General features: G+C 44.9%; 1 protein-coding gene and 1 long non-coding RNA gene across 2 annotated transcripts in view; both read right to left on the bottom strand.

Annotated features, from left to right (window-relative positions):
* Positions 1-25,052, bottom strand: part of CPQ (carboxypeptidase Q) — a 583,418-nt gene that overhangs the window by 23,096 nt on the left and 535,270 nt on the right. The gene's annotated exons all lie outside the window — the stretch shown is intronic.
* Positions 22,364-24,250, bottom strand: LOC147914010 (uncharacterized). Its single transcript, XR_015555930.1, has 3 exons — positions 24,125-24,250; positions 23,853-24,013; positions 22,364-22,665 (listed from the first exon to the last, which is right to left on the bottom strand). It is a non-coding gene; the product is annotated as an uncharacterized LOC147914010 (long non-coding RNA).

Below are 25,052 nucleotides of genomic sequence, written 5' to 3' on the forward strand. Positions count from 1 at the left end.
TCATTTATCACACTAGGCATGGGGTAGTCAGAGTTGAACCACACACTGGCCCTGCCTTTGACAAACTCACAGTCTAGGAACGGAGTCCCGCAGACAGCCAACGAGGACGTGAGAAGCGTGAGCAGGGCCCTGGGGAGTGACGGGGTGGAGCTAAGGACCTGCCAGGGCCAGGCTCCCGAGAGGAGGCCAACCCGCTTGGCTCCCAGCGGACACCTTCAGCTGAAGAGAACTGAAAATAACTCTTGTCTGGGAGTTAAAGCTGTGGCCTCTTAGTCCTGACTCTGCTGTGTTTGTTTTTTTTTTATCTTAAGCTGGTCACTAAATTTTCCTGAGCTCCTTTCCTCAACAGTCGGGCAGAGTTTGTAAACCTACCTCACAGAGCGTGTGACCGTGCTTTATAAAGCATGACGTGCCCCTGCAGGTGAGTTGCCTGTGAGGCTGGGAGGGGCTGGATCGGGATCTGCCTTCCGTGAAGAGAACGTGGGCTGAGGAGAAGGGCCGAGCGACCGCAATGACCTCAAGGAGAGGTCAAGGGGTTCCTGCGAGGCCTGACAATGAGGAGCGCTCTGATAGCCTGTTGCTGGTCTCTCCTTTCGGCTGAAAACAGCAGAAACTGTAGGCTCTCCTAGATGGTGGGGTCAACTGTTTCTATGGGTGGGAGTCAGAAATCAAAATTCCAATCCCACGTCCCTGGCCAAGCAGAAAGACTCAGTTTGTCTGCTTGGGTTGTTTTCCACTCTCTGAAGGCTCAGTGTTAATTGGCAGACCAGGCATCGTCACCAGGGAGACGCGAACCTGCCCAGGCTTCCCTGGGCAGGACGACACAGACCTCGAGGATGCCCAGCTCGGGGGCTGACTTCAGACTCCAGGAAGGCCTCAATTCCTTACTTTCTCCAAGACCCTCAGGGCTTGCTTTTCACTTTTTTTTTGGACCTCCTCACTAGAATATATATTTCCTTTAATGAGGATAAAGCCTTTTGTTCCCTAATTTGCTATAAGGGCTAAGTTGCCATTGTCCCCAGGGAAAGAAAGCGTGACGTTGGCGCAGAGATATAAACAACGTATATGACATCCTTTGAGAAGGATGTTGGTAGCTGGAAATGGGCGAGAAGAGGGCCCAAAAGTACTCAGTGTTTGGGTACACAGGAAGGGCCCCATGGCAAAAAGAGAAGGGAGCAGAAAGGCTGCTGTCAAAATGATTCTTGCGTCACAGTTTTCTCTAGGGTTGGTGATATTAATGGTGCCTGAAATTTGTGGCTGCTACGTGTCTTCTGTCAGAAGACTGGAGTGATCAGGCTGATATCTCGGTTTTCAAAACAGGGAAAAAATGTATTTTTGGGAAAATATTGGGTTTACTGTCAATCCTCACGTAAATTCTGAAATAGATTATTTGGTAGAAGTTTGTGAGCCCCTTTCAGAAGAAAGTAGTTACAAGCTCATGAGTTACAAGCAAAGGCCGAATTAGGAATTGATAGCCTATAGCTCATCTCCTTCTGGGCAAGTGCTGTGGGAGGCAATGAAAAGTATTTGTTAAATGAAGACAAATTTGAGGTGGTCTATAATAATAAAAATATATCCTAAAATAGATAATTAGATATAAGAAAGAAAAAATAATAGAGAAACAGAAAAAATAGGTAAAAAAGAAAGAAAAAGCAGAAATAAATATTTTAGTGTTTGGAGTGGTTGAATGACTGCAAATGAACTTGAGATGTTGCTTCCAAATTCCTGGAAGCCAAAGCAAAAGAGTAATTTTTAGGCTTTCTTATTCTCTTGATGTTTGGCCAAAAAAATAGAATTGCACCTGAATAGATGTTTTAAATTTTTTTTCCTGGCGTAAATTCTAAGTGAAATTTATTGCATGAAAATTGTATTTTACAATGAACGGTGAGCAACACAATATGTTTCAAAAGATTCAGAAACATTCTTCAAATAGACCTTGTAACATTGATTCTCTATAAAAACTGAGGACTTCATATAGAATCATAACTCAGTTAAGACCTTTTTGCAGGGAACTATTAAAATACAGACCAGAAAAATTTCTTTAGAGACCCTAAAGGAAATAAATAAATAACATGTCTTTTGTTATCTCTTTCTTTAATAGTAGATAGGAAGATGGAGTTCTAGATCATATAATACTAACAGAAGCCCGAAATGTCCATATTCTGTATTTGTGATGAGAGAGAGAGCTAAATGCTTTAGGTATCAGACATGCAGAAGCAAATTTGATATTATGTTATAAAACCTTAGGAATTTGATAGAAATTCTCACCTAGAGAAGCAATGTGGTATAGAAAAATAAGAACCCAGGAAACTGTTCAGATAGACTGGGTAAACCTGCCTCAACAATTATTATATGACTACCTTGGCTAAGCTACTTAACTTCTCTCAGCCTGGGGATTCTATTTGCCAAAATATTGATAATAGACCTTACTTTCAAGGTTGAATGAAAATTGGATGACATAGTATATTAGTTACTATTAGTTTCAGCTATGAGTAGCAAAAAAAAAAAAATACAAAAAAAACAAAGTAGCAGTGGCTCAAATAAGACAGAAATTTATTTCTTGCTCATGTTCTGGACCACAAACCAGGCTCTTTCTAGCTTTTTGCTCTACCATGAATGGCTTCCATTCCTAAGATTATCTCATAGTCCAAAATGGCTGCTAGAGCTCCAACATTACTCTCACATTCCAGCAGGCAGGCAGGAAGGAGAAAGAGGGGCACACCACTTCCTTTAAAAAACGTTTTTATTTACATTCCTTTGGGCAGAATTTTGTCATGTGGTCTCACCTAGCTTCAAGGGAAACTGAGAAATGCCATCTTTATTCAGGGCAGCCCAGTGCCAGATTTAACAAAAAAACAAAACACTTAGGTAAATTAGAATTTTAGATAAACAATGAATATTTTTTTAGCATAAGTATATCCCATGCAATATTTGAGACATACTTTTACTAAGAAGTTTTTCACATTCATCTGGAATTCAGACTTAACTGAGAGTCCTGTATTTTATCTGGCAACTCTAGCCCCGTTAAAAATCCAGGGTCCCACTGCTGAGGTGGGGGGAAAGAATGAATAGTTGGGGACAGCCAGCAGTCTCTGCCCCAGGGGCGTGTGTGGAAGTGTGTTGCACTGAGTGGGTCTCCGATAAGTGTTGACTGTCTCTCCCGTGTCCCTATGAGACAAGGCAAAGCCAGAGGGCAGTCTCAGGATAGCTGCTGGTAGAGTCGAAGTTTGTTTTTGAAATAGAACTTTGAGGCTGGTTTAAGCACATGAAAGCACGTGTACCTGGTTAAGACCTCAGAGATCTGTGCCCTATGCATGAAAGGGACGGTTTTGGCCGAAAAATTAGCAACGCACTGCCCTTTTTAATCACAAAAATGTGCAGTCTCCTATCTGCAGAGTGTCCTTTTCTGAGCACATCTGTAAGACGGTGGACCTGCCAACTGAGTTGGCTGCCAGGGATGAAGGACAGGCCTGCCGGGTAGAGAGGGGGCAGGGGAGGTATTCAGTCTGTTGCTTACCGGCTTGCCCTCAATTGCAAATATTTTCACTTCAGCATAGCTGATGCGAGATTGTTCTTTCTAAGCCAAGTTAACCAAATGTTTCAGCTTCTTCTCAAGGCCACTCTAAGTTTCTACCATAAAACCATGTCATCAGGACAGTGGAAGAAGTCTGCAAGTGTTGTGGCAGGGAGAGCATGAGTTCATTTCAGTTAACTAGTGGAAATAAATTATTTGGGTTTAAGGTAAAACAAAGTGGAGCTAGGTGCAGTCTTGTTTTGCAGCATTTAGAGTTAGAATTTGCTTTGTCAAAAGACTGTTCTTACTAGCAATATTGTGTTACAGGTTTTGACAAAAAATTAATTGCCTGTAATCTACTTTGACAATGGCAGATTCACCCCAACCTTGAGTTTTCAGATTGGCAATAGCCTCTGAACTGGTCATCCTGGTGCCACTCTCCTCTCTCCTCAAATCCATTCTTCACCCAGCAGCAAGAGTGACCATTGTAAAATATGTCTCAGTACAAACCCTGCCTGAGACCTCCAGTGGCTTCTCCTTGCTAGACTAAATCCCTTGCCAGGCTGAAAACGTCCTACCCCATCTTTCTTTTTATTCTTTGACCACACTGTAGTAGGTTGAATGGTGGCCCCCAAAAGGTATGTCGAAGTACTAATCCCTAGAACCTGTGAATATTACCTTATATGGAAAAAGTGTAAATATTACCTTATATGGCAAAATATGTGATTGAGTTAAGGATCTTGACAAAAGGAGCTTATCCTGGATCATCCAGGCGGGCCCTGAATGCAGTCACATGCATCCTTATAGGACAGACACCCAGAGGAGAAGACACAGAGAAGAGGGGGAGGCAATGTGACTACAGAGGTAGGGATTGGAGTGATGTGGCCACAAGCCAAAGAACGATGGAGCCACCAGAAGCTGGGAGAGGCAATGGACGGATTCTCCCCTAGAGCCTTCAGAGGGAGTATGGCCCTGCCACCTTGATTTTGGACTTCTGGCTTCCACGACTGCAGGACAATACGTTTCTGTTGTTTCAAGTTGCCTAGCTCGTGGTAATTTGTTACAGCAGCCACAGGAAGCTAATGTACCTGCCATGACTATTACAAGTCTGCTGGTTCTTCTTGTCATTCAAGGCTCAGCTAAAAAGCCACCTCCTGTGATGTCCAGTCTTAAGATGTCCCCGGATCGTCCAGTCTTAAGTCAGCTCCCATTGACTCCTCAATTATTCTTTGGGTGTTTCCAGAAGGCAGACTGATCAAGTAATTACATGCCACTACCAGGAGAAGTAAGGTTAAGTATTGAGAACTGAGGAAATGAGGCACAAAGAGGGTAAATAACTCGTCCATTGTGGCACATTAAGCGGAGGGGCCAGGGACTAAATCCATGCCTTCTGACTCCAGAGCTGGTGCCCTTTCTCACGAGCTGAACCGCCTCTCAGCAGTGGGAGAGGATACTGCCAAACGGCTGTTTAAGCAGCGTAGGATATATTCTTTTGTCCACCAACATATATATGAAATTGCAGAGACCCTTGCTGCACTTGATCCTTCTTACATTCCTCTCTAACAACATCATCTCTCCTGCTGTGCTTGCATACAGAGGCAGAGGAAGCATAAGTGGGAAATGATCACTCACTTTCACCCACATAAAATAGCCATTCTGAAGAATGAAGATAGTGCAACAGGGCTGCATGCTATTAAACCATCAAAACTGATGGTCCATAAGGTGCATAATTGGACATGGACTTATTGGTCTTAGCAGTAGTGATTAAATGAAGGTTATAAACGTGTTTGATCTGGGTATTTTCTTCTTTGCTTCAGGCAGCTCACCCTAATTATTCCTGGAGAAATTGTCTAGAGAGAAGCAATATTCCTGATCTGGGCTCCCCAAGGGGAACTGTTTGACAGAGCCATTGTCAGTTTTGGCATTCGTGTGTCAGAGTTAACAGATGTTTTGCAGATATAAAGCTCAGAAGAATGGCAAATTAGGTCCATATATTTCTAGAATGTGTATGTATTTTTGTAAGATAAGGGACAACAAGATGGCCTTGGGAGCTGCATCAACATCAACATTTAGAGGGACGAGATACCAGGCATGCAGAGATGACCTGTAATTTTCAGACTGTTACTTTTAATGAGAGGACATAGATATTAGTGATTAGGAGCTTTGTGGCAAATTAAATATGGCCACAAATCCTTTGACTCTCTTCCCATTGAGAGATGAGATCCAGTTCATCTCTCTTTGAACCTGAGCTGGCCATAGTGTCTTGCTTAACTAATAAAATATATGTTCTGGGATATCTGAGGTTATGTCATAAGAAGTGTTGCAGCCTCTGCCTGGGGCTCCTGGAACACTCACTCTCGGAATGCTCCTTCTTGGAACCAGGTGTCATGCTGCCAGAAGCCCAGGCTACATGTAAGTGCTCCACTTGAGCTCCCAGCCACAGCCAGCCTCAGCTGCCAGCTGTTTGAGTGAGCCATCTTGAATATCCACCATGCCAAGCCTTCAGATAACTGCAGCCCCGGCTGCCCTCTGACTGCAATTGTATGAGAAACTCCAAGTGGGAACCACCTGGCTGAGCTCAGTCAATCTATAAAGCCATGAGAAATAACAAATTGTTGTTTTAAGCCACTAAGTTTTGAGTGGCTTACGATGCAACCATAGATAATTAGAACATAATTTGGTACCTGGAAGTGGAGTACTGCCATAATGTAAAACTTAAATCATGGGACATTGGCTTTGGGGCCAAGCAGCAGGAAGAAGCCAGGAGGTCCTTGAGGAAACTATGAATGAAAATGGGAAGAAAAAAGAGGAAATTGTTATTGGAGACTAGAAAAAGGCGTATTTTTGTAATGGTGGATAATTTGGTACACTATTGCTTGTGGTAATGTGAAAAACAGAAAATAAACCTATGAAATAGCAGATTTGGCTAAGGAGACTTCCAGTCAGAATGTTGAAAGTGCCTACTGGGTTTTTTTACACAGGTTTAATAAGGTATGGATATAGAGAGATGAGCCAAACACTGACCTATTCAGTTTCAAGCAAACTTAGATGAAATATAAAGAAGTAGACTTTCTGGGTTTAGAAATAAAGCTGTTTCTCATTCCCAGCCTCCCTAGTTGGCAAAAGGTTCTTAAAGTAAGACATGATGTGAGAGTACTGATCATCTTGAAGGTATGGCTATAAGATACTTGTTAAGCTTTAGAAAATTTTAAGAGAATGGCTCATAGACCTCAACTAGACAGAAAAGTTTCAAAGGAATCTGAGGGCATTGTTCCACAGCATGTGACTCTCAGCCCAAGGCAGAAAGGGGCTCATCTCAAAGAGATTTGTGGTTGTATATTTTGACTAATGGAGGGAACCCAAAAGAGGCCTTAGAAAGCTCACAAAAATGTAAGAGCATTGTACATGTGGAAGCACCATCAGCTTGGACTAAAAAGGACAGAGACAGTTCAAAATGCAGAGAGCCTTCTTTGGGTAGGAAACAGGATAAGAAGGCTACTAAGCTGCAAACACGGCCATTTCTTACGGAAAAGGAAGAATGATCCAGAAGGCAGAAGCAAAACCCCAGTGAATGGAGCTGAGAGCCACGGAAAATCATTCCCAGGAAGCAGGACTGGGCACTCGTTAATCTAAAGACCTGGCAACCTGTGCTTGGCTGGATTTCAGAATTGCTATGGGCCAGTGACTGCTATGTGCCTCCCATTTCCCTCCTTTCTGAGTGAAGTTGTCCTACCTCTGTGTCACCACTGTGTGTTGTATGTGTGTGGGGATGGGACAGACAATGAGTCCCTTCATTTCACAGGTCTTAACATTAAGAGGTAGTGTACTCAGGGAACTGCACCCAAAAAGCCTCATCTGCATCGGGACCTGATTTAGGTGATAAAATCCTGGATGTCAAGCCTGAGCTGATGTCATAATGGCATGAGACTTTTGGGTCTTGGGAGGGGATGCATATATTTTCCATGTGGGAGGAATATAAATAATATGTGACCAGAGGGCCAACTTTGGCAGATTAAAGATGACTGCAAATTCTTTGACCCTCTTCCTGTTGAGAGGTTGTATCTAATTTCCCTCCCCTCAAATCTGAGCTGGCTTTGGTGAATTGCTTGACCAATAGAATGTACAGGAGGTGAAATTCTGGAGCTTCCAAGGTTAGGGCATAGGAAGCCTTGTAGTTTTTGGGTCTCGGGACAATTTGCTCTTAGCGCACTCCTTTTTAGAATCCACTGCCATTCTGTGAGAAGCCCAAACCATGTAGAGACCACATATTAGTGCTCAATTAGTAGTCCCAGAAGAACTCCCAGCCCACAGCCAACACTAACTGGCAGCTATATGAGTTGCCATCTTGGACGTCCAGCCCAGTTGAGCCATCAGATGCCTGCAGCCCTGACCTCCATCTGACAGCAACCATATGAGGGACCATTAAGTGGAAACTTCTCACCTCAGCCCAGTCAACCCATAGAACCATGAGAGATAACAGTAAATTGTTCTTTTAAGCCACTAAATTTTGGAGGTGGTTTGCTATATAGTAATAGATAAACAGACAAGGTTGAACGTTAGAGGTCAACAGTCATGGTTTCAAATCTAAAGTCCCTCACTTACTAGCATGTGACTGTGGGAAAATCACCTAAAATCTCTGAGCTTCCTTTTCCTCATCTGTAAAGTGAGAATCACAGGAGAACTTACCTAATGGGTTTGTAATGGGGGTTAAAAGAGAGAATGTATAAAATGCAACAAGCACAGTGACAAAGTCTTGGTGAATGGGTCAGTAGGTAGCTACTACAGTTAGTACATCAGTGTGAGACATCTGCTTTTGTCCAAAAGGTAGATGAGGAACTTGGCACATGTGGGAGGAATTAATTTAAGAGTCTGGTCTTTTGGTCTTTTGCTAATGATCTGAGAGTAAGGTTAGGTCATTAGCATCTTTGCATTTGCTTTCCATTTGTTCCACAAGCCAAGAGAGGATTTTGAGTCACTGGAGAAATGTTCCAAAGAAATTCTGGGGTATGAAGAAATATTACCACATGGTCTTTGAAAATGTGGCTGTTATGATCCCCTAGATGGCACTTACCACCACCACATGAGCTGAGCAGGCCTGGTTCATAAGGGGCACAATGAGCAGTTGAGCAGACCTGGTTCTTGTCTCAGTGAGATCTGTGGGCTTCCTAGCGTAGAGAGGAGGAGGAGGGCTCCAAAGTCCTGTGGGGGCCTAGGATGGTGCTGTCGTCCAGTGTTATGTGTGTGTGTGTGTAGGGGGGGTTGCTGGAATTCAGAGTGGGTGAGGGCAAGCTTAAAGAGGCAGGACCCCAGCAGAGAGATCTAAAGGAACATCATATTGATGTTCAATGCATCATCATACTGATGTGTTCCAGCAGAGTTTTGTCATTCATTCATTCATTCATAGATGCATTTGTTCATTCAACAACTATTTATTGCATACCTCTATGTACTAGACTCTGTGCTATGCTCTGGAGACCCGTGGTGCATAAGAGACAGTCCCTCCCCAAGGGGCTCATAATCTAGTGGGGGAGACAGACAAGCAAACAGGAAGTATAACCAGCAGGTAAGTACCACAGGAGAGGTGATGTGAGAATGCAGAGGAGGGGCCCCAATCCTGACATAAATCTCCACTTCATGACAAAGTTCTAAAAGGAGCAGCGAGTGGGGCATAAGCTGTGTGTGGAGAAAGGGACAGGCTCAGGATTGACAAAATGTGAGCTGCAGGCAGAAGCCACAAACAGACCAGAGGCATCAAAGGACAAGCTCCCACTGGCCTCTTGGGGGCCATAGACTGACCCCTCTGAGGCTCTGCTCCTGGAATCTGGTGGGTCTGTTCCAAGCCTCCCATGGGGCCTACAGAGAGGGAGCATCTCTCATAGGCACAGATGTAAAGCAAAGCATCTCAACTATGTCTTGGTTTTGGATCCGAAGACGACTTCTGTGTGGGCGAATCTTTTTCTTCAAGTGTTCTATTACTCTTTGTTGTCCATGTTCTAAAACATTTTTTTTTTTTAAAAGCTAAAATAAACTTCCACAGAGTTCAAAATGGCAGACTGTGATTAGAGCCAATGTCCTTTTCCTTCCAATGTTGGCTTGTCTGCCAAGTGATCTCATACATACTTGGTGAGACTGTGCCGCCCCCTCCCATCTTCTCCTTCCTCTCACCTCCCCAAATTCCCACCCATATGAGTTTCATCAACAACAGCTGTGGTCAAAGTCTAAGACCCGGGGTGAAGTTTACCCTGAACTCTCTTTGGGACTTGGCTGAAGGACTTTACTTGTATCCCTATTTGGAAGTTCAATTCCCTACATGGGATAGGGACCCAAGATGACATTTCTGTCAGTGATGGTATGGAACTCTCTCCTTCCTTACCCAACTAACTGTCTAGCCTGAGTCAGGAATTGATTTCTCCCTGGAGTAATAACACAATGTGGGCCAGAAGCCACGGCCAAGTCCAATCCGAATGTAATGTTCATCAGCATCAGTTGATGGGGGTCCCAGTTGGTCTGAGAGCTCCTGGAGGGCAGGAACCAGACCTTCTTGCCCCATTTGCCAGCACCTAGCAAGCTCTCTGGCTTCTGGAAGGGGCTGGTAATGTTTGTTGAATTCAACCTGGATATCACTTAGGCAGACAACAGCCCTCAGGTTCAGGCCCCTTCTACAGCCAAATAATAATAATGATAATGGTAATAAAAAAACTAATACCATTTATTGAGCCCTACTGCTTTGTCAGGTACTAGGACAAGCACTTGACATGCATTAGCTCATTTGAGACTCAGAACCTCTGGTGTGTAAGTATCATTACCCTCATTCTATAGATGAAGAAACGGAATCTCAGAGGTGAGGCATCTTGCAATAGCCTGGTTGATGGGGCTTGGACCTCCACCTAGGATGGGCAATTTTGAAGAATGACTCTCAACCGTGACATTTTGTTCTGGATGCCTGGGCTAATACTACTGGAGGGGCCCAACCCTGCAGAGTATGCCAGGTACCAGGGGACAAACTGACACCCTGGGACCCTGTCAAGTGTCACCTTTGTCTAGGCTATAACCCCAACTCTGTCTTCCTATGGAGGCCCAGGAAGCAGAAACTAGCTGTATGTATGCAGTGGGCAGGTGAGTTTTGGTACCTAAGTAGCAAAGAGATGAAGGCCATCTGAATTCCCACTCAAAATAAGCAAACCAGCCCAGGGCTCACATGGACAGAGCAGGGGGCTGAGGGATTCAGTAGGTCTGTTTATTTCAGTCTGTATTTGACCTTGCACTACGTTCGCCAAGCAACTCCCAGTGAATGCAGAAACCTTTCCCCTGCCCTGGGAACATTTCCATACAAACAGAAACACTGCACAGATGACAAAAATTAAGATGTACTCTCCTACTCGCCTTGCTGTATTATTTAAAACAATTATTGTATGATTTTGCTTTCACATAGCCATGGAAACTCTGCTGAAAGGATTTAATACAATTTATTGTGTGAAGCTTAAGAAGAAATATGTTTCCCCAGTGCTGGAAAACAAAGCAAGCCAATTCCTCCCCACTTCCACACAAAGTGTGATGGATGCAAATTGTGGACCGGTGACCTCGCGCAGCAGGCGATGGAGCTTTGGGAAAGCATTCTGGAGATAAGTGGACCTGCTTCCTTTAGATGTGTCGGAAAACAAAGCCGGTGCCAGAGGAACGATAATCTTCTTTGATGTGCCCAGAGCTGATTTACTATTTTGGAAAGGGAAGCACAGCTCTGAGTGACAAGACCACAAAGCTTTGCAGTAAACACAATACAGAAATTTCCCCTGCCAGGTTACCCCAGGAGCCTCCATTCACAGGCTCCTCTTACAGGTATCTCAGGCCACAGTGATGGGATCCGTGAAGGAGGGTAGCTTCACATCGGGGTCTCATAAGTGAACATGGGTTCGCTCTGGAGCCTACTGATACCTATGGCGTAGTTTTACAGCATTGGTTCTCAACCCTGGCTACATATTAGAAACCCCTGAGGGGCTTAGAGAAATACCAGATGCTTAAGCTCCAGACCTTATTGATTAGATTAGAACCTATGAGGCTAGGGTAGGCAGTGGTATTTTTAAAAAGCCCACCAGGTGATTCAAAGGTGCAGCCAGGGTTGTGAACCACTGCCCCAGGGCTTGGACTTCTTCAGGCTGAACTCTTTTATGCTTACTCTGGTTCCCAGCAAGAGGCGCAGTGCCTGATGATCTGTCAACCTAACAGCCCGCTTTAGCACAAAACTCCAGTCTCTGCAGTTTAATTCTTTATCCCTAGTTTCAGTGGGTGGTGGGAAGAACATTAATTTGCAGGCAAAGTTGGGGAAGCGGGGTGAAGGATTTCTCTGTACTATTTTTGCAACTTCTTGTGCATCTATAATAATTTCAAAACAAAACATTGAGCAAAATTGCAGCTGAAGACTTCGGTTCAAATTCTGGATTTGTTCCTTATTAGATATGGGTCTTAGGGAAATAACTTATCCTCTCTGGGCCTTTTCCTTTGGAAGATGAGGGTAATTATGTCTATTTATTGTATGATCAAAAGAGATAATAAAAGTGTAAAACCTAGATGTTAGCCAGGGTCTCTGCCCCATAGTGGCTGGATGAGATTGTTCAAACCATCAATCTACAGATATGGAACATCTAAATACTTTCTCAAGAATCATAGGAATTTCCGAGCAACTTAAAGCCTTGTGGTCACCTTATGTTGTGAGCTCCTGCTTCCACTATATTAGTCAGTTCAACCGTTGTCTCACCACCTCGCCTGGGTTATTCAACTCAAATGTGCAACTCAGTCATTTCTCTTACCTTCCCCCAAACAAACCTCTCACAGGCATTTTTGAGTGTAGGTGACTTTACTGAAGGTTTGGGAAGATAAAGAGAATTACACTGTAGCATCAGAAATGACTTATAACACAATGTCATGCAATCTTGTTTCTAAAGTTTCTTGGCCACTGTGGGAGATCAAAATTGGCCACCCCGAAATATGTCTCTTTACATTGATTATTTTCTCTGACGGATATTTGACCTCCCCCAAATTGCCTAAAGAATTTAACATAGAGGGCCTGTTTTGGGAAGGAGCCACTGCCATATGATGGCTGTAGTATAATATAAAATAGATGCTGCAATAGGAAAGGCACCAGCAAGCCCATCTTATCAAAAATTCTGTCTCTCCCAGGCCACATTCTCTAGGTCACCCTGTAAAGGCTTGTCAGACAAACATTTGCATTTCCATCTCTATGTGAATTGTCTTCTTTCCCCCTGAAATCCCCCATAGCTGTCTCCTCCCCGACCCCCAACATCCTCCTTTGTCTGCATCTAAATCTATTTAAGGTGAAAAACCTCTGCCATTTGTTGAGAAACTCAGTTTCCCTGGTTTCTCCCATGTATACATGTTGTTAAAGTTTTATTTTCTCTTGCTAACCCGTCTTTTAATTATTTGGCCAGCCATAAGAACCTTAAGGGAAAGGGCAGAGGGGGATTCTCCCTCTTCCCCAACACCACTTCCATGTTACTGAGTCTTCATCTCTTCTGCTCCTGTCTTCCTGTCTATCTTTTTCCTTCATCCTCAAGTTTCTGTGCATTTCTAATGTGGAACATTTATTTATGTCATTTATTTCTTTGGCTCTCAGTCTTTTCTCCAGAGAGGTTATCAAAATATTTCCTAACACATCCAGTCCCTCCAAAGCTCCATGGAGCTTCAGTAGGTCAACAAAAGCCAGCCCCGACTCTGACTGGGTGTGATGATAATAGCAGGACTGTGCTCTCAGCTCAGGCTCACGGTCCACAGAACCCCCACCCCCCACCCCCACGTCTTACTGCTAATCCTGTGAAAGCCCCAGGTGTCAGGGGTGGGAATGGGTCTAACTCAGACTTTCTCTGATTTTCCAGGTTCAGATCTGAAGACACATTCTGGACTTTGAGGTTTTAAAAATGCAGACTTTTGGGGGAATAAAAAAACAGCTTTCCAAGAGAGTAGATCTTAAAAGTTCTCATTACAATTAAAAAAATTATTTTTGTAACTGTGTATGGTGATGGATGTTAACTAGACTTATTGTAGTGATCATTTCACAATGTATGCAAATATTGAATCATTATGTTGTACACCTGATACTAATATAATGTTATATGTCAATTATACCTCAATAAAAAAAGAATAACCAAAGTGACAGAAAGTTTCCAAGGAAGCATCAGTAATAATAAAAAGTGTTGCAATGATGACCCAAAAAGTGCGTCAGCATTTGTAAACAAACAAACAAATAAAAACAGCTTATAGAGGCTTCTGGTACCTTGAATAAAGAATGACAGTTTGAGGAATATAAACAAGTCAGAAACCCAAGAAGGACATTTCTTCTGAAATATACACGTTTACAAAAATTGAAGGAAAATGCACTGGGCAAAGTGCCCCCTGGCAAACCCCAAACATTCAATGGGAACTTGAGTGGTGCTGCTGCCCATAGGCCTCCTACCAGCAAGCCCACCTGGGAGGGCCTGGGCCCTGGAGGCCAGGAGGGGCTGGTGCTCAGCAAATGGTCCCTCTGTTCTCCTTCCTGGGCTGATGACGGGAAACTAAGAGTCTTGAAGCAGATAACTAAAAAACAGAAGGGATCCAATTGGTTCCTACTGCCTAGGAATAGCTCCAGAAAGCTTCTCCCCCTTCCCTCCCTTGCGCATGTTTCTCTGCATCCGGACCCAAGGCGGCCTCACAAGACAGTGTTCCTGAGAACTGTCTCCTTAGCAGGCAGAGCTGATCAGCCTCCCCCGCTGCCATGGGACACTGTTCATCCCTCCATCAGAATAGACTTCCCCTCTGCTTACATGTTGGTCCCTCTCTTCCCCCACCCCCCGCACTAGCTTGTGGGGTCCTCAAAGGCAGGAAACATGTCATTTCCAACACATAACACAGTCCTTGGTGCAGAAAAGGCATTTGATAAATGTTCGCTCTAAGAATCAATGAATGAATGAGGGCTCACCCAACAACAGCACCGAGTTTGCTAGTGTCGTTTATTTTAATACCATGCAAAACACAGAGTGGGCATTATCTCCTGCTCCTGACTCTTGTGATTGGTTTATCAACAAGCTGTGACTAAAGACAGCTGCAGCCTAAGAACCAGGTGAGAGGGAAGCAATGGTGACCATATTCTTGGAAAGGTTTACAATCAACTGTCAACAATATTGCTACATGACGTTGTTAGAGCCATTCTTTAGGGCTCAACCATTCTTTAGAGCTTATAAAGTGCTTTGCTTAATTAAAAAATATCTGAGCAAGGATAAAGGACAGCACATTTTATAATCACTTGCCAGTAATTACCAGCTAGCCTGTGATAGGGCAGGATTAAAATTCAAATCTTTGGGACTTCAGACTCTGCTCTCATACGCTTTTCTTGGAATAATTTGTTTCTGGAGAGAGAAGCTCAATACCTCTAGCAGGCAGGGTGTGTCTCTTAGTAGCACAAGGCAGGGCTCAGTTCCCAGCAGCTCCGTTGTCCTTCTTCCTCTGGGATCCTCTGAACCTGGCCTGTGGCATATCTGGACTTCTCTGCTTCCAGGTCCATGCTGGCACCGGGGATGGAGAGGGCAATGGGTAGTTGCGGAGGAGTTTGTCAAACCTCAGTGCTCGTGCTTCTTTAGTGACATTAAATTGAGACAGCATGACATGTACTCGTCTATACTTCATGGAAAGTCAGTCCACACATATTTATTGAGTACCTTCTCTGTGCAAGCACTGTTCTAGGTGCTGAGGATTCTGAAGCAAACAGAAAAATCATGGTCCCTACCCTGATGGTCTAGTGGAGAGCATGGACATCTAACACACAAATGATTATAAATGTGCAAATTGCTGTGAAAGAGAAGTGCAGTGCAAAAGGGTATAATCAAGGGAGTACTGGTGGAGGCTGAGAACAGGGTCACCATGTTGTGCAATCTGTAGTCTATGTGAATGGTGCCCCCTGCAGTTGTATATTGTACCTCTATCTGTCTGATCAGTATGGCAGTCCTGGCTGAGAGGGAGAAAATGACATGTAAACTGAAAAGGATGAAAAAGATTGGCCAGGTGAAGAAAGGAGGAATGACGTGTAAAGGCCCTGAGACAGAAAGGAGCTGAGCATGGCCAAAGAAGTAAAGGAAGAGTAGTGTAGAGTAGAGGGGAGTGAGGGACAGTGTGGGGGGCCCTGTGCCTGGAGGAGAAGGAGGAGCCGGATCAGGCAGGGCCTCATAGGCCACTGGAGGTAGTCTGAATACCATTCTAATTGCAATGGGAAAACATTGGGGGATTTTAAAGCTGGGAATGACATGATATGATTTACATCATTTTGGCTGCCATTGAGGGATGGATTGGGGTAGAAGCAACAAGATTGGAGGTTTAGAGAGTGCTTGGGAGGGTACTGCCAGGAAGATTTGCAAAGTGCCTGGTATACACTGTGTGCACAATAAACTTTGGCTTCCTTTTTCTTCTCTCTCTTACAGTTGTGACATGCTTTGCAATTCCCAAAGCACTTCAATTCATTATTTCATTTGATCTGCATAATAGCCCTAGGAAGTGAGGTGGGTATTATCCCCCTTCACACCCACAGTAACAGAGGCTTAGAAGGAAAAATGGCTTTCCCAAGATCCAACACCCTGAAACGCCTGGAGCTGGTTCTCAGATCAAATCCAGGAACTTGACTGATCTCTAATTCTACCACATTGTGCAACATCCAAACTAAATTATATAATTGCTTACTTTTTTTAAACACTAAGAAGTAATTTAAAATTTCCAGGAGTCATGATTAGCAAGCAGAAAAAGAAAGAAAGAAAGAAAAATACCAGTGAAAGAGCTGATCTTTTCCCAGGAACAGCCCAAGTCATGCAAACTTCAGATTAATTGCGTTAAGAACACTATATTTCATCGGAGCCACAGCGGCTCGCTCTTCTTTTCATCTTTATTTACCCCAGTGTGGCCCACTAAAAAGGATCCAGTGTGCTCTAAGTCTCAGAAGATATATTTTTGCTCATTAATCACCAAACAGAGGTTAAGACATAAACAAATCAACATTATTTATACTGAATGAGGCAAACATTCCTTTCAAAGACTTTCGTTTCCTCTGGGAACATGTGCTACCTGAGCCATAGCCACCGAAATATGTATTTTCTTTCCCTTTTAAGGAAATGCCACCTCATTGCCAAACCTCAAACACAACATCCCAAGTGGAAGGAGATGTTTCAAGTGTAGCAGGGAGAAAATTCAGATTCAAAAGCCTCTCAGTTCTCCACTAGGGACGCCATCTGAAACTGTCTGTGGATAGTGTCTAACGTTCTGCACATCTTCTACTGAAAAGAGATTTTCATCACAATTGCATTATAGTGTTTTTCCCCAAGATCCCTCCTTTTCTAGGAGCCAACAGCTCAAACTTTGAACAAATCGTTCCCAGACCTTGTTTCCAATGCCCTCATTAAGAAGAGGGCAGGCGTGAAGGAGGACCAGGCTTATTTCGCCTTTGGGGAACACTGGATAAGTTATGAGTTTGAGGTTTGAGGACTATAATATGAAATTGGCCCTCTTCCTTTTTTTTGGCTAGAGTTTTGTCAGGATTAATTCACTTGAATTTGTTGTTTTGCTAGAATCTCTATGGAAATTACTAATCCAGAGCATTACAAGCATAGTCCTCATGAAAGTATAAAACTTAGATGTGGGCCAATATGGCCCTGGGGAAATGGAGAATGGTAAATGGGAAGAGGGGATTTTTTCCAGCAAGCTGGGGTGGGGGGAGGGGTGGAAGGTACTAGAACCCAAAGCTGCCATGGTCTCAAGGCGTGTTCAGTGGAAGGTCTGGGCTTGGGCACTCAGGAGAGACTGCTTATGAGGATGCAAGGCTGCCAAACACACCCTCCTTGGCTTGGCTTCACTGTCACCACTGAGAACACCACCCCCTTTTCCTGGGGCCCCTGCCCAGAGGTGGAAGGAAGGGGTGGGTGCAGCTGTTGTGTGGCTGCATCTGCTGGGGTTTGTCTCAGTTCTGGGAAGGAAGCTCAGAGGAGGAGACCTGGCTGTGGCTGTCACAAGGAGGCAGCAACAGAGGTGGCACTTGGGACAATTGCAGGACTTATTGCAGGCTTCCTGGATCTCTGCCCCTACCATTCTCCCTCCCCGCTCCGCCCACTTCCCCACCACCACTACCATTCTCCTCCTCCCACACATTTTTCCTCTCTCAGTGGCACTTGGTGATACCATTAGCATTTACCACACCCACTGAGGATTATCTGTACACAAATTTGTATCCTTTAGGGTTCCTTGATTGCAAGTGACAGAAAGTGATTCTGATTAGCCACGGGGGGTGGGCGGGGGAAGGGATTTTATTGGGAGGTAGACCAGGCACTCACAGAATCAACAGGACTGTTGACACACTAGGCTAGGAAACAGACAGGAGGCAAGGTGGCCCTGGGGGGCTGGAAGGGAAGCCCTGGGAGTCACATTTAGCAGGACTTTGCACTCAGGATGGCACCATGGGGGTGGAAGGACCACATCACTGCTCCTTGGGACACCCACCCAAGACCCAGAAATGGAGGAAAGCATCTATTTACTGGGCTTAGTCCAGTCTGGTCCCTGTGACATGGGAGCACTGAGCGAGGCTTTGGGGAAAGGAGCTTCTGATTTCTCTATTTGGAGGGCAGGTGCATGGATTTGCTACCCCACTAAAACCAAAACTAGAAGGAAATCAGGTGCTGTTAGGGAAGGTGCATGGATACTGAGCAGGGGACGGGGGAGAACGAGGGTCACTACACTTCTCAGTCTCCCCCACCAGACGAGCCCTTCCAGGCAGAGCACCAGGTGCTGTTTCTCTCCTCTTTGTATCCCCACGGCGAGCCTCTGTTTAATACAAATATCCCAAAACAGAGGGTAGACTACCTGAGGGTAGTCTCATCCAGGGGGCTTGGGTTGGGCTTGCTGCTGCAGGTTCAATGCCAGAAGGGAGAGGCCCTCAGAGAGGAGGTAAGAGGTGTCCACGTGCTCCTTCTGAGTAACTCTGGCTGTGAACACTCCTCTCTGCAGGAGCTTAGGGAACGGGTCACAGGCCTCTGGGGAACCTGGGAGGCACCTCTCCCAATCCCTGGCAGTTGCCAATCCCAGCTATTCAGGCGAATCTCCAGGAGCAAGTGAAAGGCAGGAATAAGTGCAGCTGAGAACTTGAGAGAAAGCACACCTGCCGTGCCTCTCTCTATGGATCCCTTGCTACCCTAATGGCAAATGATGGCTGCCTTCTCCCCTTCCCTTCTTCTCCTCCCACAAGCTAGGACACCAGAATGCATATATTTATTTCTGAAGCAATTAGAAAAATGATTCCTAATGATTGGTGATTGAGTTACAATTTTAACCCAGGCTGAGACTTATGTTGTAACTGTGGGCCCTCCAGGACCAGTTCACCTGATCCCATCTCTTATCAACAGAGTGACTAAGAATTGCCTTTCAGAAAATCTGCAAAGTCATGTAGCCAGGGCATGTGCAAAAGAAGAAATCATGACCTGAAACAACCGCAGAACTAAAGATCCTCCTTCCCACGGAACCCAAGGACCAGGACACGACTAGAACTTGAAAATCAGACTCTTATCAGAAGCAAGGAGTCCCTTATTCAGGAAGATCCAGTGTTAAAGTTCCTTCCCCACCTCATCAGAAATGTCTAGAAACCTATCATAAATGTTTAGAATCCTGTCAGAAATGTTTAAAACCTTAACATAAACACTTGAAGTCCACCAATCAAAACCTGTCCCACCAGCATTTCCACATGCCAGCCTGTTCTCCCTAACCTCTTAAATTTCCCCCTAAATCCTGAATCAGGGAGACAGATTTGAGGGCACATGCCCCCCATTCTCCCTGCAGATCTATCTCACAGAATAAAGCTGATCTCTTTTCCCAAAGGCTGATGCCGTAATTAATTGGCTTGTTTATGTGCATTGGGCAAGTGAACCCGAATTTTGTGCAGTAACAATGTTTTAATGAGAAAAGCATTGGCACTGTGATGTTGGGAAAGCCACATCATCTCCCTGGGCCCCCGTTTCCTCTTCTCTAAAGTGGTAGGGGCAGAGGGGTGAGCTCAAAGTGCCTGCATTCTCAATGGTCCACCATGCTAAATGAGTGGTCCCACTGCTCAGCTAGGATGCACTTGAGCCTCATTTATTTGGGGGCTGCACTCAGAATTGAGAGGCACAGCTGGTCTCCTAGGTGACTGCCAGGCAACACCGCAGTAATCTATTACCTGTGCCTGCTTTCCCCTGTAAAGGGCTCTGGTAAAAGATCCCAGAGGTGCTGCAGAGCGGGGAGAAGTGGAGATTTTAGCATACATGCGGAGACTTTTAGGGCCACGTCAGCATCTCCAAGCTGAGCTAGCACACGCTTACAGCTCACAAGATGATGCCTTTGGCTCGTGTTCTGTTTAAAAACAAAATGGAAATCCACTAGGAATCTAAAATATCCTGTAGCAGAAAAGGAGGGACACCTGATACAAGTCAGGTGTTTGGGTGGGTCGAAAGGAAGAGAGATTACAACTGATACTCATCTTGGAAAGTTGCATGTTAACATATTAAAGACCCCTCAAGGTCCCGACTTAAAGAAAAATGTTTAACTTTTTATAACCTAGCACTCATGAAACTTATTTGAACATGTAATATTTTCTTGTCATGGAATACTTGTTGATTGCTGGCAACTTTGCATTATCTATTTGCACACATACTTTTGTATGGGATGGGAACTTCCCATGTGAACTGACCCAAGGCCTCTCCAGCCTCTCTCCATAGAGTTAAGACATGTTAGGCAGCTTGTAAGGAAATGACTAAGATAATAAGGTTATCAAATATTCTTTGAGTACTCACCATGGATCAGGAACTACGCTGGGTATGAAAATGATAAATTTGTAAGAACATGTAATTTCTTTCCTCAAGGAGCTTATAGAATAGTTGAAAAGAGACACATGAAGAATGACATGAACTTGCCTTCAGTAGTGCTATGGACTGAATGGTGTCCCCTTGTTATGGACTGAATGTTTGTGTCCCCTCAAATTCATATGTTAAAACCCTACCTCCCAATGTGATGGTATTAGGAGGCGGGGCATTTGGGCATAATTAGGATTAGATGAGATCATGAAGGTAGAGTCCTCATGAATGAGATTAGTGCCCTTATAAGAGTCCCAGAGAGCTTGCTTTTCTCTGCTCTCTGCCATGTGAAGATACAACAAGAAGTCAGCAGTCTGCAACCTGGCAGAGGGTTCTCACCAGAATGTAATCATACTGGCACCCTGATCTGGGACTTCCAGCCTTGAGTACTGAGAGAAAAAGAAATGTCTGTTGTTTATAAGCCACCCAGTCTACAGTACTTTGTTATAGCAGCCTGAACTGACTAAGACAACTCCCAAATCGTATGTTGAAGCCCTCACCTCCAATTTGGAGGTAGGGCCTATAAGGAGGTAATTAAGGTTAAATGAGGGTGTGGCCCTAATCTGGTAGGACTGCGGCCTTATGAGAAGAGGAAGAGAGAGAGAGATCTATCTCTCCGCACATATCGAAGAAAGGCCAGGTGAGGACACAGAGAGATGCTGGCCATCTGCAAGCCAGGAAGAAAGACCTCACCAAGAGACCAAACTCTGCTGCAACCTTGACCGTGGACTTTCCAGCCTCCAGAACTGTGAGGAAATAGAATTCTATTGTTTAAGCCTGCCAGTCTATGGTATTTTGTCATAACAGCTCAAGCTGACTAATACAAGCATGGTACGTGTTAGGGCAGGAGTGGAGGATTTGAAGTCAAAAGCGGGCGGCCACGGAAGAGTCAGAAACTAGACCCGGGTGAGCTGTGCCTGTTCCCTGCAGTATACCATCCTTGCCGTGGACTCTCTGTGGACTTTTGGAAGCTGCGTCTCTGGGCCTCAGCTTCCTCATCTGCTAGGTCTCGATGGCTCTAACAGTCTGTAATTATGTGGCCATTCTATTAGTTTCTTAGACCTGCCATAACAAATTACCCCAAACTTGATTGCTTAAAACAATAGAACTTTATTGTCTCACAGTTCTGGAAATCCAAGTGTCACAGGGCCATACTGCCTCTGAGACTCTGGGTAGACTCTTTCCTCACCTTTCCTAGGGTCTGGGTTGCTGGCACTCCCTGGCATTCCTTGGCTTGTAGCTGCCTCACTCCAATCTCTACCTCCTTCTTCACATGGACTTCTTTTCTGTGTGTGTGTGTGTGTGTGTGTGTGTGTGTGTGTGTTCAATTCTCCCTGTCCTTATAAGGTCACCAGTCATTGAATTTAGGGCCCACTCTAAACCTAATGAGCTTAACTTGATTATATCTGCAAGGATCCTATTTCCAAATAAGGTGACATTCACAGGTACTGGGAGTTAGGACTTCACATATCCTTTTAGGGGACACAACTAGGGTAAGGCTTTCTACTACAGCCTTCCATAGAAAGACGAGATCCACTTGCCCAAGGCTTGTTGAATCACCATGTAGACTATGTCATAAGCCAAAAAAGATTCATCAAGATTGGCCATGTGTACAACCAAAAATACGCAAGGTGGAAAACATGGTATTCTACTCCTGACTGGTCCCCCTGCTGTTTGTCTCACCCTCTCCTGTCCATTCTCCACTGTGCTCCGAGAATGATCGTAATAAAATACGAATCTAATCATGCTACTTTCCTCTCCAAAGTTATTTGGGGCTCCACCTTGCCTAAAGCATAAGCACTTTATTCCATTGTAGAACATGCCAGCCCTTCATGACTTGATCACTGCCCAGTTCAGCGTGGGTTTAAGTCCTTGCTCCTCCAACTCATCAGAGCACTGGGATGTCAGGAGGCACAGTCAGGTGGACAAGAGGCAATAGTCACCCCCAAAAGCTCCACAGTTCGGGGTGCAAAGGGTAGACGGGGTGGGGGCTGCCCCAGAATGGAGCAAAGAGGAATGCAGTGGGAGTTCTGCCAGAAGAATCTCGAAAGTGACCAATCGATGCCTAAGGATTTCCCTGGATTAGGGGGTCGTCAGCTAGTTTGTGTGGCCCTCCCGTCACTGCCAAGTCTAGAGACCGAGTCAGATGAGAGTGCTGACCATGGCAAGAGGACAAGAAACTCACCACAGGCACTCGCATGAGGAGGTGCCTTCCCGCCTTCTCCTCCTCGCCCAGCACCAGAAGATGAGGACCTGGAAGAGGCAAGGGGAAGAGGGTGGCGAGAAAGCAGGTCCTGACCCACCCCTGCCCATGCTCCCAACCCATAGGAGCTAGAAATCCAGTCAGCACTGGAAGGCCGGCAGGAGAAGAACTTAGAAACAACTATGAACTTGCACTTTAAAAATAGATAGCATCAACTCCTACTAGAGGGAACACACAATGTAATGGCTGAAAGTGACAGAGTGTGGTTGCCTGCAGTTACTGAAGAAACAAAATTGTGCTATCTTTATGCCTAGCAAGTTAAGACTCTTCAATAATCTTTTAGAAAAGGAAACCAAGGCAAAAAGATGTTAAGTAGCTATCGCATTCAGTTCAGAGGAAAATTAAATTGTGCATGGTTCTTGGCATATTACTAAGCGCTCTGTAGATCTTAGTTTTTATTATTTCAGGCAGAGAAAAACACGGCATGCTCTACTGAACCCTGTATTGCCACCATTTGGCGGTTGTCATACGCATTCCAATTCTTGCTATGCATGTCTGCTTGCCTCCTTGACTGTGTGTACTGTGCCTGGCACATAAGTGATGAATGAGTGAATGAATAATGAATGAACGGAGTAATAAATTGAATGGTATTCCTGTTTCAAATTGCAAGAGTTGAGAGGAGACTTGGCTGGTAGGTTTAGCTAAAATTGTTGGGATGCTGAATAAAGATGGTGATAAACTCGGGTTTTGGAATACTTTCTTTGAAATGTAGGTGTTAATAAACTTGAGTTTGTGTGAGAATAGGTGAGAATGATCTGACATCTTTAACCCAAGCTTGACCAGTGAGGTAGGGTGCGGGGGAAGGGGTTGTCTCTCTGGTTTCTGGGGAGCCCTAGGCAGCTTTAGGACCAGTGAGGTAGGGTGTGGGAGAAGGGGCTGTCTCTCGGGTTTCTGGGGAGCCCTAGGCAGCCTGGAGTAGATGGTGACGAGTGACAATGGGAATGCAAAGCTCTCCATTTGCTATTTGTGCTTCTCCTGTGTTCATTATGTCAAGTAGTTGTACATCAGATTCAGTCCTTTAGAGATCGATGTGACAGGGAGGAAAGTGTTCCATGTGAGCCCGTTCTGCTGCAATAGTGAAAGAGAACCATGGGAACCCAGCTTAGAAAGGCAAACTTCCAACTAAAAAGGCAGTGCTGGCCCTGTTTGCTGAAATTCAGCAAAGCATTTTGCTTACTTAGAGTTTTACAGAGACATTCTCAGAAGAAGAAATTATTCCCAAGCAGTTATCCTTAGAAGAGAAGCACTGTTCATGCTGCTGGAGCCTGAGTGTCGCAGCCTTCACCAAGTGAAGTGTGAGCTGTTCTGTCCCCAGCTTCAGAGTCTGGCACACAGCGGCTGCTCGATAAAGATGTGTGGATTAGAATGGAATTGAGCTGGAGTCCCAGGGGGAAAATAGCTGGCTTGTATAGGGCAGAGCTCACCGCGCTCACGAGGCCATCTTCTTACCTGGAAATAAGGGGCAGACTGAGATCATGATCGCACAGAGCAGGCGATGTGGTCCGTGGGCCTCAGGATCAGCTTGGTTTCAGAAGATTTTAATGACCAGTCCTTTCTTAAGGTGAAAGGCCTGTATCCAGGGTTCTCCTCTCTGCCCCTTTGATTTTAAAAGGAACCAAGTACGTTTATGTAGCACCTCCAATGGATGTCAGAGGCATATAGATCTTATTTAAAGCATTGAGACTGATTGAAATCATCTACAGAGTGACTATAGTTGAGAGAAGAGAAAAGGTCTGACGACAGAACCCTGGTACACTAACAGAGTGCAGGGAGAAACCAACAAAGGAGACGAAGAATGAGCAGCTCATGAGGGTAGGAAAACCCAGGGAATGTGGTGTTCTGGAAGTCAGGTAAAGAAGGTGTTTCCAAGAGGAGGGACGATCAGCTGGGTGAAACCTATTGAAATGGTCAGGCAGGCTGAGGACTGAACAAGGACTGATTTAGAGACTTGGGCGTCATTAGGAAACTGTTTCAGAGGGACAATGGGAGAGGAATTAAGGCCAGAGTGGGTTCAGGAACGAATGAGAAGAGAGGAATTGGAGACAGCAAGTAGAGACAACGCTTTTAAAGAATTTTGCTGCAAAAGAGGGAGCAGAGAAATGGGGCTATAGAAAGGGATGTGGGGTAAAGGGAGTTATTTTATGGGAGAAATTATATTTGTGTGCTAATGGGAAAGTTCTAGGAATGAGTAACAAATGAGCGATGCGGGAGAGAGATTAGATAACCGCTGGAGCAGGGGGCCTTGAGCCGGCAAGAAGGCGTGCCCAGGAGGCGGTGGGTCTCAGGGGCAGGAGAGCTCATCCAGAGTAACCACAGGCCGGCTGGGGGAGGGAAGGCCACGCCTCTGAGCCCACGAGGAGGGGGTACAGCAGGTGAC

This window comes from Ceratotherium simum, chromosome 23 (assembly GCF_057802395.1).
Source record: "Ceratotherium simum simum isolate JZ-2026a chromosome 23, ASM5780239v1, whole genome shotgun sequence".
Taxonomy (NCBI): Eukaryota; Metazoa; Chordata; class Mammalia; order Perissodactyla; family Rhinocerotidae; genus Ceratotherium; species Ceratotherium simum.